Consider the following 6,970-nt stretch of genomic DNA (forward strand, 5'->3'; position numbering starts at 1 on the left):
AACATGCGTCAAAAGAGGATCCATAAATAGTAAAATCATCCATAAACACCTCTATGCAATTTTCAAGAAAATCACAAAAAATACTAAGCATGCACTGCTAGAATGTGCCAGGGGCATTGCATAGGCCAAAGGGCATCCTCCTATAGGCAAAAGTGCCAAAGGGGCAGGTGAATATGGTCTTTTCCTGATCCTCAGGAGCAATATGAATTTGAAAATAACCAGAGAAACCATCAAGAAAATAGTAATGAGATTTACCTTCCAGAAGCTCAAGCATCTAATTAATGAAGGGCAAAGGAAAGTGATCCTTCCTTGTTGCTTGGTTGAGCCTCCGGTAGTCAATGCAGACTCTCCAACTATTTTCACTCTGGTGGGTATGAGCTCATCCCTCTCATTCTTAACAACAGTGAGGCCTGTCTTCCTGGGGACCACATGGACTGGACTCACCCACTGACTGTCTGAAATAGGATAGATGATTCCAGCATATAGAAGCTTGGTCACCTCCTTCTTTACCACGTCCAGAATCACCGGGTTAGGTCTCCTCTGTAGATGTCTCACTGGTTTAGCTCCATCCTCCAATAATATCATGTGCATGCATGTGGATGGGCTAATACTAGGAATGTTTGCCAGGGTCCAACCAATTGCCTTCTTGTGCTTCCAGAGCACATGCAACAACCTATCCTCTTGATCAGCATCAAGGGATGTAGAAATGATCACAGGATATCTCTCATCGTCCTCCAAGTAAGAATACTTGAGGTTCTCTGGAAGAGGCTTCAACTCTAGTTTGGGTGCTAGCTAAACATAAGAAGGAACCAAAGAAGGGGGAAGGGGTTCTGCAGCCTGTACCTCAACCTGCAAGTCAGATTCTTTTGTACTTCATGCAACATGGTTAGTGCATTCTAACTCTATAAAATCAAGACCAAGAGGTAAAACACCCAAAGTATCAAATTCAGATGCCTCATCACAATCAATTTCACATTCAGCCTCATATTCAGATTCAGACTCAGACTTAGACTTAATGCATGAAAGGCAGCTATACAAATTTAATAAAAATAAGTTTCTTAGCATGAGAAGAATCAAAATCATGAATGTGCTCATAAACTACATTATCAATCAATTCAGCACGAAAAATAGAATGAGCTTTAAAAGGAAATTTCATGGAATCCAAAATATTAAAATGAACAACAATATCACCAAATTCGATAGACAAGGTGTCAAAATAAACATTAATCTTGGTCCAGGATGTTTTCAAAAATGGTTTACCCAAAATGATTGGGGCAGAACCATGGGAGAATCCCTCCTCCATATCAAGAACATAGAAATCACCAAGAAAAATAAGTTCACCAACCCGAACCAAGACATCCTCTACAAAACCTGTAGGGTGGGCAACACTCCTATTGGCCAACTGAATGACCACACCCGTAGGCTGTAGAGGTCCAAGAGAAAAAGATTTAAAAATGGACAGAGGCATGACATTAATTAAAGCTCCTAAATCAAGCATGGCATTTTCAAATTTACTATTACCAATAATGCAAGGTATACAGAATGTACCTGGCTCCTTACATTTTTTTAGGAATGTGTGGAACAGATTTACCTATGAGTGTTGAGACATTTTTGCCCATGTTGATTCGCTCATTGCCCTTTAGCTTCCTTTTTTGGGTGCACAACTCCTTCAGAAACTTAGCATAACTGGGAATTTGCTTGATGGCATCTAGTAGAGGTATGTTCACCTCCACCTTCCTGAAGGTCTCCAATATCTCCTTATCCACCTCTTCCATCTTTTTGCTTGGATTTAATTTTGGTGGAAATGGAAAAGGGATAGGAGGCTACTGCAGATCACCACTATGTGAACTAGAAGAATGTGTAGGTACCTCCTTCTCAAGTGTAGGCTCAGGTGTAGGGACTGGTACTAGTCCAAGTGTGTCAACTTGCTTGGTAGACCTCAAGGTGATTTCACTCACATTCTTTGGATTCTGCATAGTCTGTGAAGGTAACTTATCTGAGTTTTAGGACTGTTCCTGATTAAGTTGAGTAGCCATCTGTCCCATCTAATTTTTCAAGCTCTGAATGAAGGCTCTGGTCTCTTGCTGGAATTGCATGTTTTGGATGGTCATCTGCCTCACCAACTCCTCCAATGAAGGCTCAAAAGTAGAAGGTGGAGATGGTAGAGGTGCAGGAACATCATGTTGTCTCTGCTACTGCTGTTGGACAGGGGGAGGCACATATCTGCTAGGACTAGCAGTATTCTAGAATAGAGGGGATTGTTGTTGTTGTTGCTGGTTAAACCATCTGAGATTAGGATGATTTCTCCAACCTGGATTGTACCTATTATTGGAGAGGTCATAACTCTGCTGCTGTTGTTGTTGGACAGGAGGTCTATTGTAAATATTTGTAGTATATGCCTCTGGATGCTCATTTACTCCAAACTGCTGCAGAGAAGGGAAAACATTTGTATGATGATTATTTGAAGAACAAATGCCGCAAACCCTTGCCATAGATGTAGATTTTTCATTTGCAATAAGTTAAGTCACCAGGTTGACTAATGCATCAAGTTTACTCTCCATCTTTTTATCTGTATTAGTGGCCACATCATGAACTCCTTTGATGACAATTGCATTGTCGTTTCTGGTACTAAATTGTTGAGAGTTGGAGGCCATCTTTTTTATCAAGTGCCTAGCTTCAACTGGGGTCATGTCACCAAGTGCTCCACCACTTGCAGCATCTATCATACTCCTCTCCATGTTATTCAGCCCCTTATAGAAATATTGCAACAACAACTGCTCAGAAATCTGGTGGTGAGGACAGCTTGCACACAATTTCTTGAATCTCTCCCAATACTCATACAAGATCTCTCCACCAAGTTGGCTGATCCTTGATATATCTTTTCTGATTGCAGTGGCCCTCGAGGCAGGGAAGAATTTCTCTAGAAACATTCTTTTCAGATCATCCCAGCTAGTGATGGACTTGGGAGCTAAATAATACAACCAATCTTTAGCAACTCCCTCCAATGAGTGTGGAAATTCCTTCAAGTAAGTGTGATCCTCTTGAACATCAGGAGGCTTCATGGTAGAACAAACAATACGGAACTCCTTCAGATGTTTATGTGGATCCTCACCTGCATGATCATGAAACTTGGGCAACAAATGGATTAGTCTAGTTTTAAGCACAAAAGGAACATCCTCTTCATGATATTAAATGCACAAACTCTCATATGTGAAATCAGGTGCAGCCATCTCCTTAGGATCCTCTCACGGGGTCCATTATAAGGTTGTTCACCCGTGTTTTCTGTTTGAATTGAATTAAGCTCAGATGCAACACTTACACTATGACTATCACTATGACTATTAAGATCTAAAGATGCAATGATATGCTCTCTAATTAGTCTATGGAATGTCCTATCAATCTCAGGATCAAATGGATGCAAAAGACCAAGGTTGCTCCTAGTCATGCACTACATGCAACACATGCAACAAGACACGTGAACAGTAGGGGTAAAATGGGAATTTCCATGACAACTTAGAAAAAAAAACAAAACAAATTCACCAATATCACCCTAGAATCATTAGAAGCTACCACAAAAAAATTTGAGAGCAAAATTCAAAGCCTAACTATATGAACTACTTAAGAAAAGTTTGGAAAAACAGGGAAATAAAACTTCAAAATTAGAAAAAAAAACTAGAAAATGACCTTTTTTTGAAAATATAAGTGGTGCCAGCCGACATAGCGGGCTTGTTTTGATAAATCTTTTTTTTTTCTACCCCAAAAGCATATAAAATATGTCCAATTCTGATAACCATAACAAAAGTTATGGTAGTTTAAAGTTTTGCTAAAAACTAGTTTAAATTTTTTTTGTATCTCCAAATCAGGACGACTATAAGTGCCTCTGGGATTTTTTACACAAAATATAAGTTGAAATAAGTGTGAACACCAAATTTGAAGCAAAAATAACACGTCTAGCTATCAAAACTAAAAATCACAAATAATTGGAAAATTTGGGCACTATTTAGCACTATTCACCGCCACATGAAATGCAACAATTTCACACCTCTTCCCATAATGTTTGAACCCGAACAGAGGAGTAGTAGGGAGAGAAAATAGAGCATGCCTAGTTGAAACAATGTATACACAGATTTCAAACAAAGTATGCATAAATGAGCTACGAAATGCAGCAAAATAGAATTGACTCTACTATTCCATTGGATTACTATTCCATTGGTTCTCTTAGTTGCATGAGATTGAATAGCATGAATTTTTCAATTAATATACTTGCCACACCGGCAGAGACTAATAACAAACACAAATACATAACATAACATGTAATGGGACACAAAAACGCAAGCACCAAACTGATACACGAAATTCATACAAAACTGAAGTAAACACTGATACACTAAAATAAACTACACCAAAAACACACAGAACATAACAAAGACTCTAAAACACTACACTACTAACAAAACACAAAACACACAATAGAACACTTTAAACAACAAAAACAAAGAACACACACCCTTTGACAGAAACCGATGTTCCCCAACAACGGCGCCAAATTTGATCAAGGTCGTACCCGTTCAAATAAAAATAATTAAATGTAATACTAGGAAGCTTTCCTAGGTCGTCTCTCAAGGACCATTTGTCTCTGTCAAAGGTTCAAACACGAAGTGGGGGAAGATTAACAATTTAATCCTTGTTCCATCCAAGTTAACCAACTAAGCGAAGATTAACTCAAGACTTCCCTACACGAATTAAGCAAACAAATACAACATTGAACCTCTCCATAGGATTAAGAAAACTATGGCATTAATACAGAGATTTAATTAAGAAGAACCAAGTAGAACAGAGATATACAAAACGAACCCAACCTCAAATAGAGATTGCAATCCACAACAAGGAGCCAACCCTTGGGGTTTTAGCCTTCCATTAAAACAAAAACAAAAACAAAAATGAAAATAAGAATGCAAGGAAGAAGGAGAAGAAGAAATGAATAATCTGTATTTCTTAAATGAAAAGGTTCAGTTTCTTCATACAACCAGAGACGAAATGGAAGAAAAACGTGAAAGAAAGAGCTCTAGAACAGGGAAAATGTAACGGAGAAAGAAGAAAAATGTGGTCACATTAAATCTGCCCAAGTTGGTGGTTGCATGGTCAGCCCTAAGACCTAAAAGAAACCCTAAAATGAAATTGGGCCTCCCCCTCATGTGTCTGGCCCGAAAATGAATAAAACAAGGTTAACAAATATGTAAACATGTTGCTAATGTGGCGTTGATGTGGCGGGTTGGTGCTGACATGGCGCTGATGTGGCACTTTATCTTCTGAAGTCCAAAAATAATATCCAAGCCCAAAAATTCTCCACAATTAACCTGAAAATAATTGATAAACAAAAATTAGACAAAGTGAATCAGAATTAATTAAAATTCGAATTACTGTCCCAATGAAGCCCAAACAGTAAAATTGTACAATTAATAAGCGATTAAACCCAAATCAACAATTAAAATAAGTAAAAAAAGATAAATAAATAAGGGAAAATAATGACTCAATTGATCAATAAGATCTAGGCATAAAATAACCTAAATTGTTTAAATCAATAGTTCACCATTCTTGAATTTCACGAAAAATGTGAGATCATGATTGTGTTTCACATATTCATGAAATTTAATAGATCTACATTTAGATCTAGATTTGAACTGTGAAAAATTTACCATAAATATTGAAATCTTAAATCGATACATTTCTAATTGATTTTTTGGTTGCATTTGTAATATTCTAATTTCACTTTGTTGTTCATAAAAATCCTCTTCCTAATTATGTGATAATTTCGGATCCTTTTGTCTTATGTCTTCAAGAATAGTGACTTAGGTTGTACCCTATATTAAAAATCTTTAGTAAAAATCTAATAACTTTTGATAGTGAATCAGCAACGCTATCATTATGATAAAGGTATGAAATTACATTGGCAAAACCTTGTGTTTGAGTGTTTGTGCCTATTTGAGATATGGTATGCTTCTATGCGATGTGCATGATTTGAAATATTTATGCATGAAATTAGAACTTTATATGTGATATGAGATAATATGCATAATATGATATGAAATGCTGATGTTTGACTTGAAAATGTTGTGTTCAACATTTGAGACGTTGGTGAAGGATGAGATGTGAGATGATGATATTGTGTGTTCAATAATGAAATGATGATGATATGGTATGTGAATGAATTTAGTTTGTGATAGCATTATATGATGTGTATTGGTGATGATAATATGATGAGAAATATGCATAAAATCTTGTATGTGAGACACGCATCATGTGCATTAAATATTTTAAAACTATACACAAGATTTCACCTTTGACCAATGGCTTTCGGGTAGTGGCCTTCAGCCACTATACCTTCGAGTGATGGACTTCAGGCAATGAGCCTTCGAGAAATGGCCTTCGGACAGTGAGCCTTTAGGTAGTGGCCTTTAGGTAGTGAGTTTTCGGACAATGGTCTTTGAGTAGTGCACCTTCAGGTGGTGGTCTTCAAGCGGTGGCCTTTGAGAAGTGAGCCTTTGCAAAGTAGTTGATAGTTGACAGTTGATTTTAGTGGCAATCTATGCATATAGCTTAGGAGATCCTTAGTCATTGCATTTTGTTTATTGTTGATTTTTAGGTAATGTGATACTTTTGCCTAGATATCTTTAATTTATTAATAAGATTATTCAAAAAAAAATTCTAGTAATATTTGTTGATCAAGCTCAAGATGAAGACATGGTATTTAATAGTTTTGATGATTACAAATAAATAAGCCTTTTGAAAGAAAGAATGCAACTTGTAGTTTTGTTTTGTGTTATGGGCCTTTTGAAAGAAAAGAGTGCAATTTGTATCTTGTTTGCGAGTTTAGAGCTTTGTTGTCTGTGTGCTTTGTGCTTAGTAAGTAACTTAACCTTAAATATTTATCTAGATAATGATTGATGAAGAAAATAACTTTTAAAATTGA

The 6,970-nt window shown here is 36.8% G+C and overlaps 1 non-coding gene across 1 annotated transcript; it reads left to right on the plus strand.

Annotated features, from left to right (window-relative positions):
• The first annotated feature begins 2,783 nt into the window (after positions 1-2,783).
• On the plus strand, positions 2,784-2,889 carry LOC114915381 (small nucleolar RNA R71). The gene has a single exon (XR_003803359.1). It is a non-coding gene; the product is annotated as a small nucleolar RNA R71 (small nucleolar RNA).
• Positions 2,890-6,970: the final 4,081 nt, after the last annotated feature.

The sequence above is a fragment of the Cajanus cajan genome, chromosome 1 (assembly GCF_000230855.2).
Source record: "Cajanus cajan strain Asha chromosome 1, NIPB_CcT2T_4, whole genome shotgun sequence".
Lineage (NCBI taxonomy): Eukaryota > Viridiplantae > Streptophyta > Magnoliopsida > Fabales > Fabaceae > Cajanus > Cajanus cajan.